The sequence below is a fragment of the Pleurodeles waltl genome, chromosome 10 (assembly GCF_031143425.1).
Source record: "Pleurodeles waltl isolate 20211129_DDA chromosome 10, aPleWal1.hap1.20221129, whole genome shotgun sequence".
Lineage (NCBI taxonomy): Eukaryota > Metazoa > Chordata > Amphibia > Caudata > Salamandridae > Pleurodeles > Pleurodeles waltl.
In genome coordinates, this window is record NC_090449.1 from 946698976 (window position 1) to 946716347 (window position 17372).

Consider the following 17372-nt stretch of genomic DNA (forward strand, 5'->3'; position numbering starts at 1 on the left):
GGTGCTGAAACACCCCTACACCATTACTTTCAGCACCTGTGAGTGAATGCCCTGCACATGTCACGACTATGCCTAAATACACTTAATTTCCTCTCTCTTTCCATATGAGATGGCTGAAGTACTCTGGCCTGTGGTCAGCCAACACTCCTTAAAATGGTGTGCAATACCAGATCAACCATTTGCATTTCAAAAACCTGGGGATCCAGTGCACTTTTGAGTTATATGACATGCATGGATCCCCATACAGTTGCTTACCCAGAATGCTGTGCCATCTTCATAACAATGCATACAAAATCCTTTTCACTTTCCATTGGAGTTGTCTGTACTATTTCCCCTAGGGTTGGCTGACACCCTGACAAACCTACCAACCCTACACATTTCTGAAAGCTAGCATCTTGATGTATTCTAGGGTTGTGTGGCTTGCGAGGAGCCTAACACAATTTCTGACCTCAAATGAACTGCAAATATCAAAGCATGAGTGAAAAAAAAAAACATTTCCTATATATTTTGTAGACTAGCTTTCTTCATATGCCCCATTAAACCTCCTTTCTCAAGAAGACAGTGATCTTATATCTCTCTCCAGAATAGCATGACTCTCTACAGCATGCCTGGCCTGTAGATATTTAAAATATTCAGAATTTGATAATTCAAAGAAAGTCTACATCTCGGCAAAGGTTTTAAAACCAGTGACCCTGATCATGTCTCTTAGTTTTGCCCATCCACGTGCAGGACCCCTTTAGGTTAGCCACTTGGCCAATGGCAGTACTTACCAACGGTAGGATTTCGTTTGTCACTTTGTTCTGTCATCTTATTCCCTTGGACAATTTGCTCTGAGTATCAATTATTACAATTGTAGCCAAAAACAGTTGCCACTGAGTCAAAGACCTTTTCAATATCAAGTGATCTTACAGCAAGGGGGAACCTCATGTTTTTGGCATAATCTAAACAATTCTAAAGGCCAGCAGATGAACAGTCTACTGACCCTATCTGATATGACTGCTGAAAGATGTAGGTGTATGAAGGAAGCTAGAATGGCTAATAGTCAGTTCACTAACACTTTCACAAGTATTTTTATCTTGCAAAGGATTAAGATTTGGCAGAATGATTGGCATTGAGATTCATCTTGGCCTTTTTATGAACTGGTACAGCCATAGCATGCTGCATATCTGATGACTTAGGTTCCGATTTATCTTTTGGCGGGTGGCCCACTGTACGTTTGCATGGTGGAGGGCATTGCCTTTGCCACCCTGAAGGACTACTTCCTGGACTATTTTTAGAATAACATTGGCCAGCGATCATCTCTGTGCCTCCAGAGGAACCGTCATGAGGGTGGTTCCTCTGAACGCACATAAAGTTTGGTGCACAGCCACTGTGTTTCTGACAGCCATGCAGCAATCTTTTTTGTTTTACACAAACAAACTCCCAAATTGGGAGTTTGTGTAGAAAAAAACACACACCCTAGGACTTTTCCCTAAGACTGTGGGCTATTACGTTTTTTTCCCTCCATGACCACCAGGTTTTTCCTGTCAGAGATAGACAGAAAAAACAGCCATCAGACCATTAGTTGACTTCTTTTTTCTGTCTGGCACCGCCAAGAAAAACCTGGCACATAAATAGGAGAGCAGATCTGTTGGGCCATTGGAGTCAGTATCATATGGCAGAGCCAGTGGGGTCACCGCAGGGGGAAAACTGACTGTATGCCTTCAATTCAGAGTTAAGAAGGTGGACTGAGGATTTGGTGGACATTGTACATCACATTTACCATCATTTCCACCATACTTTAACTTACGCCCTAATCCCTTCTTCCTTGTACCCGCCAGTAATCACACCAATTGGTGACAAGGAGCATTTTTATCTCATTGTAAGAGTTGATTTAGTAGACTGCTAGGACCAGTGACCATGATGGCATCTTGTTATGACTATAGATATTTTTTCTATGCTCTTCCCCTAATTTCATCTATGTTTATATAACGCATGTGGTATGTGTAGTCCTTCCAGGACATAATCTATGTCTAGTTCAGTAGTCTGGGACTTTGAGCAAAACAAAGGTATACACTTCCTACTTGTTTTTGTCTATGGCCGTTCTCATAGCTGGGAGCTTGCAAAATGTGTAAGGAAGATTCTGGTATTATGATTCGAAGTATACTTCCCCTTGACATCCCTTCTGGTGTTAGAAATGTCTATCCCATGCAGTAACATTCCAGAAGCTTTGTATAAAACTGACAATCTGAGACTGAAAATGGCAACATTAGCAGCACCATCCGGATGAACTGCCTCTTCGGAGAAGTTCCACCTGTACTTATTTTTTTTTATGTGTAGACTTGAGTATTTGTAAATGTGTGCACTGTGCTAAAGCCGTCTATTACTCTACCTGGTTTTAAGGCTGTCAAAGCTAGCATAAGATTACAATTATTTCATGCATTTCATGTCTATCTGTATAATGCAGCAAAAGACAAATCGTGTCACTAATCCAAGAATCTTTTTCCACTGATGTTTGACAGCTGAAAGGCTGACTTGGCCCAACCAGTGTTATATGCAACCTGTTGGTTGCACTCTGTAGGAGCTGTATCATTATGCTGCAGAGTGTGGGCACAGATGGTGTCTGTGCTGTTGTCTCCCAAAATTGCATTGTCTGAAGCACATTCTTCAATGAGGAAAATCTTTGAGTTAATGTATGAGCTGTAAGCAGCAAAGCTCAAACATGTGGAGAGTCAAAAACTACTCTGTGTTTCAAACCTCTTCTGGCCGCAGACCACACATTCACTGTAAAAAAGGGTGATGTTTGGGAAAACAAACACTATCAGCATATATTTTCTTCACTCAACACCAACGTGAGATGGCCCCAGATGCTTTCTGGTTGATGGTTTTGTTTGAGGTTACGGAGAATCAGCATGGTGGGCCTGTCTCACAGTACATGGCACACCTTTATTTTCCTGAAAAGGTGAGTGTTTCGATGGCCAAAATTTGAGTTCCACTTGGAAATGGCTTGCAGTCCCATTATTTTTTAGCATAAAGAACAGTTGTCTCAAGATCATATATATCAAAATCAACATGCAAATACACCAAATGATCAATTTATTCAATCAATTATAAGGACAACATTAAAAACAACAGGACTGTGCAGTGGGTGTGTGGTAAGAAACATGCTTTGTGCGTTTATACAACTGATGCATGTGTGACAATATGTGATCAACAGTGTGTATCAAGTAAGAACAACACAGCCCATTTTCTTCCTATGTACAGTCAAATTTGGTCTGTAGAACTAGTCGACGAGTTTTCGATCCTTTAGACAGATAGAGGGATCATAATCAGGACTCTAAGAATACATGAGCCAGAGAATCATAAAGGATGGGCAAAATCAAAAATTGCTGAGAGGCACTAATGGGCTATATTCAGCTACATCTGTGCAAGGATGGTATAGACTCCCATAGTCATCAAAAATTGCCAGTGTAGATCAGATGGGGTCCAGGGAGTAGGGCACAATTAGCCATTTCTAGGATGTAAGAGGGCCTTCAGGGGACTACTGTGAAGTTGGCTGGGTGTGCTCCAAAAGATAGCTGTTTCTCCTGGACCCAAAGAAGCAACCATCTTTTAGAGCACACCCAGCCAACTTCAGTCAGATCTCCTTTCAAGCAGTATTGTCTGTTTTCCAGAAAGATCTCACAGTAATCTTCTAGAGACCCTTTTATATTCTGGAAGCAGCCAACTCTGCAAGTTGTGAAAGCTGTGCTGAATATTTTTTTGTTAGCATAATATGGAATGTCTGCATGCCTGTAGTTTTCTATTTCTTCAGGACATACATTCTGCCATGAATGTGTGACAGCATATGTGGTGAACATCATTTGAAAAAATGTGCTGAATATTTAGCTCTCAATTTAGTGCCTCTTGTACTTTTCCACTCTTGTTGGTAGGGTTATTAGTGAAAGTTGTCTATCTTCCATGCAAATTACTCACCTGACAGATAATGTCAAAGAAGTTTACTACGCTTGGGAAGTTCAATAGGGATAATATGTGCTTGAAACCTAACCTTTGTGTACAAAAAATCGTTCAGTGATCTGTTAACAAGCAGTAACAGCTTAGTCAAGCAGAACAAGAAAGTCATATGGTATACAAAGCTCCCAGCTGTGCATGTAGAACATTCTCTTTGTAGAATACTGTTAGTACTTTTCATTGTGCAAATTGGAGAACCACAGAGCAATTCTCTCAATGAACTGGGAGTGGTGTGAATCTCCTACGGATTTTGGAGCTCCGCATTGTGCCTGGTCAACAAATCAAAACATTCCATATTATGTGGAGCACATTGGGCTCCACAAAAAAGACAGAGGGGGTCATTACAACATTGGCGGTAAAAGCCGCTTACCGCCGTGCAGAAGACCGCCAACACACCACCGCGGCCGCGGAAATCTGCCACAGCTATTACGACCCACATCTCGAAATCCGACAAAAAGCAGGCACCCACACAAGTCCGCCACACCAAAGGTCAGTGATAAACTGGCGAAAAAAAAACCTCCACCGTCACGCCAACAGAAATACACCCATGCTATCACGACCCACGAATCCACGCGGCGGTCTTTCAAACGCGGTACACACCGTCACGCTCAAAATACACACACATCTCCAAAACACAGCCACATTGGACAATTCAAAATACACTCACCTGACACACATACACACACCACTCCCACACACACAACACAATATAAAACACACACCCACATCACCCACAAACCCCTACGACCACTTTTACAGAGAGAAGGCCAGAGAGAGACACCACCATCAACAAACTAGCAGCCACAGGCACTCAACACCATCACCCACACAACTTCCACGCACAAAACACCACACACCACTACATATCACCACACATATCACCACACACACCACCCCACACATCACCTACACCACCCCATGGCACGGCAAAGACACCCCAGGTTCTCGGAGGAGGAGCTCAGGGTCATGGTGGAGGAAATCATCCGGGTAGAACCACAGCTATTTGGAGCACAGGTGCAGCACACCTCCATAGCTAGGAAGATGGAGCTATGGCGAAGAACAGTCGACATGGTCAACGCAGTGGGACAGTACCTAAGAAATCAGGACGACAACAGGAAGAGGTGGAACGACCTACGGGGGAAGGTGCGTTTCGTGGTCTCCAGACACCACCTGGCAGTACAGTGGACTGGCGGCGGACACCCACCTCCTCCCCCACAACTAACAACATGGGAGGAGCAGGTCTTGGCGATTCTGCATCCTGAGGGCCTCGCAGGAGTCGGTGGAGGAATGGACTCTGGTAAGTCAAACCTTTAACTATCATATACCCTACCCTACCTGCATGCTATCCCAGACCCCCACCCACGCCCCCTCCCCTATCACTCCAACTCCTCACAGATGTACTAATAACACAAACCACACATCCCAACACCAAGCCCTGCATGACACACAAAGCATGGACACCCATCACTAAAGCATGCCCACTGCACATACCCATAACACCCCCCTCAACCATCATCACACAAGCCCCCACACAGGAATGCTAGCACTGGGGTTCACGGCCACCCACCCATTGCACACCATGACACACACAGATGCAATAATCATGCTTTTACACCCCTGCAGGACCACTACCCAACGTCACCAGACAGGAGGGTCCAGACATCTCCACCCCACCCACAGAAGAGGCCCACAGTGATGACAGCAGCTCTGTTCAACTGGATCTAGATGACCAGCCCGGACCATCGTGGGCCTCGGGACAGTCGGTTCCCCTCACACAGGCACAGCCCACCACAGACCTTCCACCCTCTGGTAACACCAGCATAGCACCCACCCAGCGGGCCCATACCTCCGCCCCAGGACACGTCAATCAGCTGTGTGTCCACCACTACAGGGAACCCAGGATAACCCACCTCCCCAACAACAACAGGGACCTGGGGGCAATGGCAGTGGGCACACGGTCCAGGGGACGGAGGCACAGGAACACAGGGGAACTGGGAGGGCTGCTGTGCGACAAAGGGCGGACAGGCCAAGGGAACCCACTCTCCACGAGGCCCTCTCCTCCATCATGGGAGCATACCACTACTCCCACGAGACGATGGCAACGGTCCTGGACAAGTTTTTAGGAGACCCAGCGCAAGCAGGAGGAACAGTATTTGGGGTTCAGGGAGGAACTCAGAACCATCAGCTCCGCCCTGGGCACCATCATAGGGGTGCTGAAGGAAATACTTAACACCAGGAGGGACACTGTGGCACTCCAAGGGGCCCCTGACACTAGCATGGACGATGAACTGCCCACCACCTCCGCCGGCGCAAGTGGACAGGAGGCATCACCACAGGACCACAACACCAGCACCCCACCCCATGCAGACGGAGAACCACCCCACAAGTGGTCCCTGAGATCCAGGAACAAGACAGAGCATGATGCCAAGACCCCCGCCAGGAAATGAGACCACCCTGATTGTCAAACCACTGTCCCACTTTGTAACCCTGTCCATATTGGAACTGCCCCAGCTCCACTTCCTATGCCCATATGGGCAATGCACCTGTGAGACTAATAGACTGGACTCTGCCATGGACATTCCTCCACCATCACCCCTCACCATTTTACAACCTCCCTCCAATATTGAGCACTTCAATAAACACCCTTGAAGCACAAAACAATCTGGAGTCAGTCTGTGATTTCGAAAATGTGTATTAGCAATGACAGTGGCAAGATGCGTTTTCAAATGTAATGTCAACATACCTATATCACACATCTCAAGTCCATGAGGAATCTAAGCAGACGTTTGAAACCACGCCTGTGAAACCGTAAGGTAAAAGTACAACTCAGTGACCATATACAGGTTGAAATCGACAGACAGGATAGAGGTAGAAGTGTGAAAGTACTTGTAGTAGGCAGGAATGTTTTCTCACCTGTGTGTCACAGGAAATATTGCTGGATAACTGAGTCCCTGTTGTCAATGTCTTCTTCCTCTGCTTCCTCCTCATCACTGTCCACAGGCTCCACAGCTGCCACAGCACCGTCAGCTGGACCATCCTCTTGCAGAAAAGGCATCTGTCGTCGCAAAGCCAAGTTGTGAAGCATACAGCAGGCCACGATGATCTGACACACCTTCTTTGGTGAGTAGAATAGGGAACCACCTGTCATATGGAGGCTCCTGAACCTGGCCTTCTGGAGGCCGAAGGTGGGTTCAATCACCCTCCTAGTCCGCCCATGGGCCTCATTGTAGTGTTCCTCTGCCCTGGTCCTTGGATTCCTCACTGGGGGCAGTAGCCATGACAGGTTGGGGTAACCAGAGGCCCCTAATAGCCACACACGGTGCCTCTGGAGTTGACCCATCACATAAGGGATGCTGCTATTCCGCAGGATGTAGGCGTCATGCACAGAGCCAGGGAACATAGCATTTACCTGGGAGATGTACTGGTCTGCCAAACATACCATCTGTACATTCATCAAATGATAACTCTTCAGGTTCCTGTACACCTGTTCACTCCCGTTGGGGGGGGGGGACCAGAGCTACATGGGCCCCATCAATGGCACCTATGATGTTGGGGATATGTCCAAGGGCATAGAAGTCACCTTTCACTGTAGGCAAATCCTCCACCTGAGGGAAAAGGATGTAGCTCCACATGTGTTTCAGCAGGGCAGACAACACTCTGGACAACATGTTGGAAAACATAGGCTGGGACATCCCTGATGCCATGGCCACTGTTGTTTGAAATGACCCACTTGCAAAGAAATGGAGCACTGATAGCACCTGCACTTGAGGGGGGACTCCTGTGGGATGGCGGATTGCTGACATCAGGTCAGGCTCCAACTGGGCACACAGTTCCTGGATTGTGGCACGGTCAAACCTGTAGCTGATGATCAAACTTCTTTCCTCCATTGTCGACAGGTCCACCAGCGGTCGGTACACCGGAGGATTCCGCCATCTCCTCACATGTCCCAGCGGACGGTGCCTAGGAAGGACAATAGCGACCACAGAGTCAAACAACTCAGAGGTATGTACCAACAGTCTACAAGGAACACCATTCATACACAAAATGTGGCCTGTATTTGTGTTGTGAGACAAGGCCTAGGTATGTGTGACGTAGTTGGTAATTAGGCCATGTGAGCCCCTGAAATGGCGGCTGCCTGACCTGTAAAGTGGGACAATGGGATGTGAGGTAACTGTGCTGACGTTGTACACCGTCGCGGTAGGCGGTCAAAGACCGCGGCGCAAAGCTGCATTGGTTAACATTGGACCCTATGGGTCCCAGGAGCCAATGACAAAGTACGCCGGCGGTGATGGTACGCACCGCCGCGGACGTGACCGCCATGGACGTGACCGCCATTTTCTATCTGTTCAATCACTCGATATCTGATCTTCGACAGGAGAGGACCTACACTGCAAGTGCTACTGTGACCTCGGTCTGGAAGAGACAATGGCTCGTGCGTCTGGGGAAAGGGCCCCTGCCTTCACTGCAGAGGAGTTGGAGAAGCACGTGGACGGGGTCCTCCCCCAGTGCACGCTACTCCACGGTCCTCCAGACCAACAGGTAAGTACACAGGGAGCACGTTGTATGGGCTATGCCTGTGTGGAGAGGGCTGGTTGTAAGAATGAAGGGGGCACAGTTCTGCGTGCATGAAGGACTGTGAATGCATGTGCCACATGGCAAGGGTAGGGATGTGGGCCACTCACTTAGACGGTGCAGTTGGTAATGACATCTCTTCTTCCCCTGTACATGTCATGTAGGTCAGCTCCCACCAGAAGAAGGATATTTGGCGTGCCATCGCCAAGGACGTCCGGACCCTGGGGGTCCACCACAGACGGAGCACCCACTTCCGGAAAAGATGGGAGGACATTCGCCGCTGGAGCAAGAAGACGGCGGAGGCTCAGCTGACCAAGTCGAACCATGACCCCCCTGATGTTCCGGATCCTGGCGGTGGCCTACCCTGAGTTGGATGGGCGCTTGAGGGCATCACAGCAGACACAAGGGGGTGAGTACAACATCATTCAGCGGACTTTGCGTGCAGTGAAGGCGTCTGGGTGGGGGAGGAGGGCTGTGGGTTTCCCTAGGCCAGGGCGAGTTCCGGAGGCTAGGCCCCTCCGTAATGCAGTTCCATGTGGCACCCCACCCCAACTCTGTAGAGTGCCAAGTACAGGTATTCATGCCCCTGTGTCATCTATGTGTGCCGATGTCATCCATAGCCATGTAGGCCATATCCCAGGAATTGCATCTGTAGAGCCCAACAGCGCGATGTAGTGCAGGGGGCTGCTGTGTCTGTATTGTCCGCCAACGGTAGCGGTAAGCCATGCACTCAACCTGTCTTTCTTCTGTCGTTCCCCCCCCCTTTTTGTGGTCTCCGTGTTCTTGCGTGCATCAGCATCATCACTGACGGAGGCACAGTGGCACCGGAGCACTAGGGAGCTGCATTCCACATGGCCATGGAGGGCCACACCACGGACTCAGAATACACCAGTGGGACGGAGGGCAAGGGGAGCACAACGGCGGTCACAGGATCTGCAACCAGCGACACGGACTCGTCCTCCGATGGGAGCTCCCTTGTGGTGGTGGCAAAATCTGTGCCCCCCACTTCTACAGGTACAGCCGCCACCCCCCTACCAGCACCGCCCTCCCAGCAGCCCCTCAGCCTTTGCCCCGTGCCCGCTCACCCAGGAGGGTGGGCATCACCTTCACCCCAGGCACCTCAGCCCCTGCCCCTGTCACCTCTGCTGCCCTCAGCGAGGAGGCCATTGACCTCCTCAGGTCCCTCACTGTTGGGCAGTCTACCATTTTGAATGTCAGCCAGGGTGTAGAAAGGGAATTGCAACACACAAATACATTCCTGGAGGGCATTCATTCTGGTCAGGCTGCCCTTCATTGAACCCTGCAAACTCTGGCTTCAGCACGGATGGCAGCCATTGTCCCTGTATCTAGCCTCCCCCCTCCAACTTCCTCCACCCAGACCTAATCCCCTGTACCCCAGCCTATCCCAAGCACACCATCAGACCAGCCTGCACACACCTCACCACACAAGGGAAGCTCAGGCAAACATAAGCACCACACATCCCAAAGGCACTCACGCAAGCATCACACACATACAGACACAGCAACATCCACTGCCTCCACTGTGTCCCCCTCTTCGTCGTCTCCCTCCTCCCTCCCAGTCTCGTCTACACTCACACCTGCATGCACTACCACTACAGCCACTACGTCCCGCACCAGCACACCCACCACCACACCCCGCTCACGTGCAGTCACCACCCCCACTACCATTTCCACATCCCCTGTGTCCTCTACCAGTGTGTCTGTGACGCCGCCTCCGAAGATACACAAACGCAGGCACACACCCACCCAACAGCCATCCACCTCACGACAGCCTCCAGCCCATGCACCTGCACCCAAATCCACAAAAGTTACACCTCCTACAACCAACACCTCTTTCTCCACTCCCAAACCCCCTCCAGCTACCCGTCCCAGTGTCTCCCAAAAACTTTTCCTGTCCCCCTTAACCGATTTCCCACCAACCCCCCCTTCCAACTCTTAGGTCCTGTACTAGCACCTCAGCCAAAAAATCTCCGGGACCAGTGGCGCCTGTTGTTACAGGTATGTGGAGTGCACCAGCCACCAGGACAGCCAGTGTGGCACGGAGCCACAGCACAGCCACCCCGGTGAAGCACCAGAAGTTGGACAGTGCCCGGCGGGAGAGGGGGAAGACGCCAGCCAGCAAAGCCGCTCACAAGGGTCGCGGGGGAGTGTCGACTCAGCTGTAACTCCTCCCAAGGTGGGGAAGGGGCAGAAGAAATCTCCAAAGTCTGGGAGGAGCAGCACGGCGGAGAAGACCGCCATCATCCCCGCTGCCCAGGAGGCCACCGCCAGCCCCATCGTCACTGGCCAGAAGGCCACCGCCAGAGTCACTGCCCAGGAGGCCAGCCCCATTGTCACTGGCCAGGAGGCCACCACCAGAGTCACTGGCCAGGAGGCCATCCCCATCGTCACTGGCCAGGAGGCCACCGCCAGAGTCACTGCCCAGGAGGCCAGCCCCATCGTCACTGCCCAGGAGGCCAGCCCCATCGTCACTTGCCGGGAGGCCAGCCCCATCGTCACTGCCCAGGAGGCCACCGCCAGAGTCTCTGCCCAGGAGGCCACCGCCAGAGTCACTGCCCAGGAGGCCAGCCCCCATCGTCACTGTCCAGGAGGCCACCGCCAGAGTCACTGCCCAGGAGGCCAGCCCCATCGTCACTACTCAGGAGGCCAGCCCCATTGTCACTGGCCAGGAGGCCAGCCCCATCGTCACTGGCCAGAAGGGCCCCACAAGCCACAGCCCAGCTGACCCATGAAGGACCTCCAGCCACAGCCCTGCTGGGCAATGAAGGACTGCCTTGGCAAGGACTGCTGAACAGGCCAGGGACCCCTGAACAGGGCAAAGGCCGCCATTGAATGCACCGCTGAACAGGTCTGACACTGGCAACTCATGCACCCCTGAACAGGCCAGGGACCGCTGAACAGGGCAAAGACCGCCATGGAATGCACCGCTGAACAGGTCTGACACTGGCAACTCAAGCACCGGTGAACAGGCCAGGGACCGCTGAACAGGGCAAAAACCGCCATGGAATGCACCACTGAACAGGTCTGACACTGGCAACTCAAGCACCGCTGAACAGGCCAGGGACCGCTGAACAGGGCAAGGACCGCCATGGAATGCACTGCTGAACAGGTCCGACACTGGCAACTCAAGCACCGCTGAACAGGCCAGGGACCGCTCAACAGGGCAAAGACCGCCATGCAATGCACCGCTAGCCCATTTGCGACAGGGGCAGTGACGCAACTGGAACCGTCACAGGGTGTGTGCTGCACTCTGGGCACCAGTCCCCCTCCAGAACCAGTGGAGACTTGCATCCACTCCATCTGTCCTGCACAGGATGAAGCACTCTGGGCACCAAGTCCCCTCCAGAACCAGTGGAGAAAGGCATCCACTACCTCAGTCCTTGGCAGGATGAAGCACTCTGGGCACCAAGCCCCCTCCAGAACCAGTGGAGAAAGGCATCCACTACCTCAGTCCTTGGCAGGTTGAAGCACTCTGGGCACCAAGCCCCCTCCAGAACCAGTGGAGAAAGGCATCCACTACCTCAGTCCTTGGCAGGATGAAGCACTCTGGGCACAAAGCCCCCTCCAGAACCAGTGGAGACTGTTATCCACTTGAGAGACCGTGGCTCTGCACTCCCCAGGATGGTACAGTGGGCAAACCACCCACTGAAAAGACTTGAGAGACCGTGGCTCTGCACTCCCCAGGATGGTAGAGTGGGCAAACCACCCACTGAAAAGACTTGAGTGACTGTGGCTTTGCACTCCCCAGGATGGTACAGTGGGCAACCCACCCACTGAAAAGACTTGAGAGATTGTGGCTTTGCACTCCCCAGGATGGTACAGTGGGCAAACCACCCACTGCAGAGACTTGAGAGACTGTGGCTTTGCACTCCCCAGGATGGTACAGTGGGCAAACCACCCACTGCAGAGACTTGAGAGACTGTGGCTTTGCACTCCCCAGGATGGTACAGTGGGCAACCCACCCACTGCAGAGACTTGAGAGACTGTGGCTTTGCACTCCCCAGGATGGTACAGTGAGCAACCCACCCACTGTAGAGACTTGAGAGACTGTGGCTTTGCACTCCCCAGGATGGTATAGTGGTCAAGCCACCCACTGCAGAGACTTGAGAGACATTTGGCTTTGCACTCCGCAGGATGGTACAGTGGGCAAACCACCCACTGAAAAGACTTGAGAGACTGTGGCTTTGCACTCCCCAGGATACATCAATGGGCATGGAGCCCCCTCATGGATCTGGCATAGTGCACTCATCCGGCTGAGGTGCCCCCCCTTCCCTTCCCCCTGAGGTGCCCTGTTGTATTTCTATCTGTGCCCCTGCAGTGTTCTCTCCTTTTGAACGGGTATCTTGTGTGGGCCTCGCCCATGCATTTTGGGCCCAGTGGTCCACAGACTATGAATAGTGCAATACCTGCACTACTAATCGTGGTGTATATTTTGTTTATTGTGTATATATATATGTATATATTTCCTTACTGTATTTTGATATATTTCAATGGTTCAACTCATTTCCTTTTGTCTTTGCATTCTTCCGGGGGCTTGGGGGGTGTTACTGTAATGTATAGATATGCATTGGTGTGTGTGTTGTAGTGGGTGAGGGTCGGGGTGGGGGTTGGGATGTTGGTTGTGTGTGTCCCTGTGTTTTTGCCTCCCCCCTCCCCTATGTCGTAGGTGCAGTACTCACCGTGGTCTTCGCTGCCGGCGTTGATGATCCTCGTATAGGAGCAGGAAGACTATCGCGGGTAGGATTTGGAGTTCCGGGTCCATGGTGTTGTCGTTCCTCGTAGAGTGTGTAGAGGTGAGCGTTTTTCCTTCGAAATTCCTGTTTCCGCCGTGTTTTTTTCGCGGTGAATCCGCCCCGGAAAAGGTGGCGGATTGGTAGGTTGTGATACTGTGGGCGGTACATTGTCCTCCACCTGTCTGTTGGCGGTGACCATTGCGCTGTTTGTCTGTACCGCCGTGGCGGTCTGAGTGTTAAAGTGTCTGTCTTTGTTGGCAGTTTCCGCCATGGTCATAATTCCAATTTTTTTACCGCCGGCCTGTTGGCGGTTTTACCGCCGCTTTAACACCGTCCGCCAGGGTTATAATGACCACCAGAATGTTTAGTATTAAACCATGATGCTTTACTAAAGTCAATGGTTTTCAGAAGGCAAAAACCAGGTTAGCACCAATCTATATTCAGTATATATATGCTTCAATTAATAGGCAATCAAACTGAACAGGCATGAGTTCCAGTCAAAGAGGACAAAGGAAGTCAGGCCTCTCTCTGAGAGAGCACTCTCAAATATCCTGTTCTGTTCTGCTCTTAAAACACCCAAACCCTGACATTTTACATACAGTTCTCAAAAGACTGTCCAATCCGGTTAAAGTGAAATTACATAGTCGACATGGTCTCAAAGTTTCTCACAAAAAAGCTTTTCTCTGCTGTCTTCAAATATATACTGCCGGTAGCAACATAAGATAGATGGTCTACTAGTCAGAAACAATATTCCATGATAATCACAAAGAAAATAAAACATTTCGTCACCTGAAAAAGAAGGAAAAGGAACGCTGCAGCCAACAATATTAGAAGTCAGCTTGCCTGAAGGTAAAATGTTCAGTTGTTACATAGCAAAGATGGTACTTAAATTTGCGGCCAGTATGGGCTATAACCTAAATAGTTACACTGGCTTAGAGAAAAGCTAAGCAGTTAGCACATGAGCTACAAATGGTCGGATCAGAATCAGAGAAATGCAGCCACTGCCCACTGTTTCGGACCTGTGCTCTCTGCAATGCATGCACTAATTCAAATACGTTCTGAATTAAGGGCCAGATGTAGCAAACAGTTTGCGAGTCGCAAACGGCGAAAATCGCCGTTTGCGAGTCGCAAACCTGAGTTTGCTATGCAGAAATGCATTTTGCGAGTCGGAACCAACTCGCAAAATGCATTTCAGAGTCGCAAATATGAAGGGGTGTTCCCTTCCTATTTGCGAGTCGCAGTGGTATGCAACTCCATTTGCGACCACGTACGCGGTCGCAAATGGAGTCGCAGTTACCATCCACTTGAAGTGGATGGTAACCCACTCGCAAAAGGGAAGGGGTCCCCATGGGACTCCTTCCCTTTGTGACTGGACCCCAAATTATTTTTTCAGGGCAGGTAGTGGTCCAAGGGACCACTACCTGCCCTGAAAAAATCCGAAACAAAAGGTTTCGTTTTTTTTTTCTAAGTGCAGCTCGTTTTCCTTTAAGGAAAACGGGCTACACTTGAAAAAAAAAAAATGCTTTATTTAAAAGCAGTCACGGACATGGAGGTCTGCTGACTACAGCAGGCCTCCATACCTGTGAGTGCCCATAGTCGCTATGGGGCCGCAATTTGCGACCCACCTCATTAATATTAATGAGGTGGGTCTTTGCGACCCCATTGCGACTCGCAGACGGTGTCTGAGACACCGTTCTGCATTGCAAATTGCGAGTTGCAATTTGCGAGTCGCTCGGACTTGCAAATTGCAAGTCGCAATTTGCAAAGTACCTACATCTGGCCCTAAATGTATGCACTCTAGAAATTGTAATCACAATGATAAAAATATACATTTCTGCCTAAGTTGGCGGCAAGACAGCAGCACTGCTGTTCCACTTTGAGTCCCTGAGGCAGGTCTGCCCGACGTTAGGTGAACTTACCGCCAAAATAACCCTCCAGACATAGGGGAAACTAATAGCAACAACACTGCAGGTTCGAAGGCCGCTGCTCCAAAATTGTGAGGATCGCAGACCTGGAGCCTACCACACTGAACTGATGTGAAGCAGAGCAGTCCATTACGCGGTCGCAGGTGGGGCTAATGATCGCATCCACAACTACTACCACTCCCTGGACCATGACTCACATGGGCATAAGGGGAGGCAGCCACCCCAAGAGATAAATCAGCGAGCTTGGGGAAGTCAGGAAGAGAGAATTTAGAGAAGGAGAAGGCGCTCAGTCCCCTTCTGGCCAGACCAGATGAAAGCTGAGTTCCGACAAACTCCACTGAAATACATCAAGAAAAAAGAGGACGTAACTGCATCTATTTGCAGATAAGATCATGGTAAGACCTGAGTAATTCAGGAGGGGTGCAGCAATACAATATCTTATGATCTGAGACCTACCCCTCCCATGCCTAGGGCACATCAAAGATACTTGTGCAAGCAATAATTAGGCGCAAGGGCACCTGCAGTGAGACTGATCTGAAATCGCTGTTAATCAAACTGCGAGCTTCTGAAACTAACTGGCCCTCATGCAGGCCTGCAAACCCCTATAAAGTCTGTGGTGGGAAAGAAGTGTGGAAAGGGGGTTAAGGTCAAAATACTAAAGTCCCATCATACCTGGTGATTGTTAAAGAGACATGCACAGTCTCTTACTCTGAAATCCCCTTAAGGTAACCTTTTGAGGGCATTATAATCATACAAGTCCTGGAGACTGGGTGAAAAACACCTGAAATCTACCACTTCAAAACCCAAAGCTGCAACCCCTGGGACCTTGTGGTGGGTTCTTTCACTGTGACCAGAAATTATGCTCCAGGCGATAGGGGTATAGTGAGATTTATTAAGTTTATTTTGTTGTAATTCAACAAATGGTTTTTGTTAATCTTTTATGTCTGCTATTCTCAAGTCCTTTCTTCATCCCTTTGTTGACTGGTCTTCTTTTCTCTCTCTTTCTTTTATTATTGCTCAGTTATGGAGGGGTTCATGGAGAAGAGAGGCGTCGGTGTTGTCCCCTGGAGCGGAAAGAAGAGAAAAGAAAAAAAAAATATGATAAAGGTAAGGGTCTTTCCTTTCAGACCTCTTATGTTGAGGGGTCGGGGTGTGGAACATTTCACCGAGAAGCCATGAGAGAGTGAGTACAGTGAAACAGTCACCCAAAATAAATTATCTAGGCTTTGGGAAAAACCAAGAAAAACAAGCTTCTTTGAATGAAGACACAATAGGGTCCTCAGGGTTTATAAGGTTTGGCCCTGTACCTAGGCTCGTATTCCTTTCAACCCAACAGCCACAGGTGAGGGAGAACAAAAAAGAAGAAAATACTCTGTGTCCAAAAGAAAAAGAAAACAAAATAAAGTAAACGTGGGAGACGAAAGGACTTATGGAGCCCTTTTCACCAATAATATCCCGAGGGGTTTAGTATGCAGGCACGTACCTGCGAAAGCCACGTCCCTCAGGGGACGTGGCTGGCACTGCGGTGTTGCAAATCGTTCTGTGGCGATTCTTCTTGATGAGCCGTCATCCGGCGTCGGCGTTTCTGCTCCTCTCCTTTTCCATCCGAGGTCTTCCTTCTCGTCCGGCGTCTCCATTGGGCTTCTCTTTCCCGGCGGTCGTGCTGGGTCTCCATTTTTCCAATGGTTTTATCCAGATATCCGGGTCGTCATCCTATGATGCGGCTTCTGGGTTCTGGAAGGCACCCCCGGGGCACTTTCCCATGCCTCCCGGGGGATCGACTTGTAGTGAAGTCATGTCGGCTCCGCTACAGACCTGTTCAGGCTCATAGTGGAAAAATCAATAAAGGCAGACAATAATTCATTTCATACCCAAAGCACATGACACAGCTGCTACCACAATAGTGGACATGAGCTCTCTAAAGCAAACAGCTAATCTTTCTTATCTTCTCCCTCCTCTCCCTATCACATCCACCTTCGAGTAATTGACAACATAATGATAGCCTCTTTTTCATTATAGGTGTCTTTCTACCTTTCTCTCACAGGTTGCTCTCTTTGCTTCTGTGGTGAGTGCTGTTCTCTTAACCTTTAGGCATCGTTGTTGACTCTTAGACTCTCCTGACTCTACAAAC

The 17372-nt window shown here is 49.9% G+C and overlaps 1 long non-coding RNA gene across 1 annotated transcript; it reads right to left on the reverse strand.

Moving 5' to 3' along the window:
* Positions 1-16119: 16119 nt before the first annotated feature.
* LOC138260844 (uncharacterized) lies at positions 16120-16987 on the reverse strand. Its single transcript, XR_011199024.1, has 2 exons — positions 16725-16987; positions 16120-16305 (listed from the first exon to the last, which is right to left on the reverse strand). It is a non-coding gene; the product is annotated as an uncharacterized lncRNA (long non-coding RNA).
* Between the last annotated feature and the right edge of the window lie 385 nt (positions 16988-17372).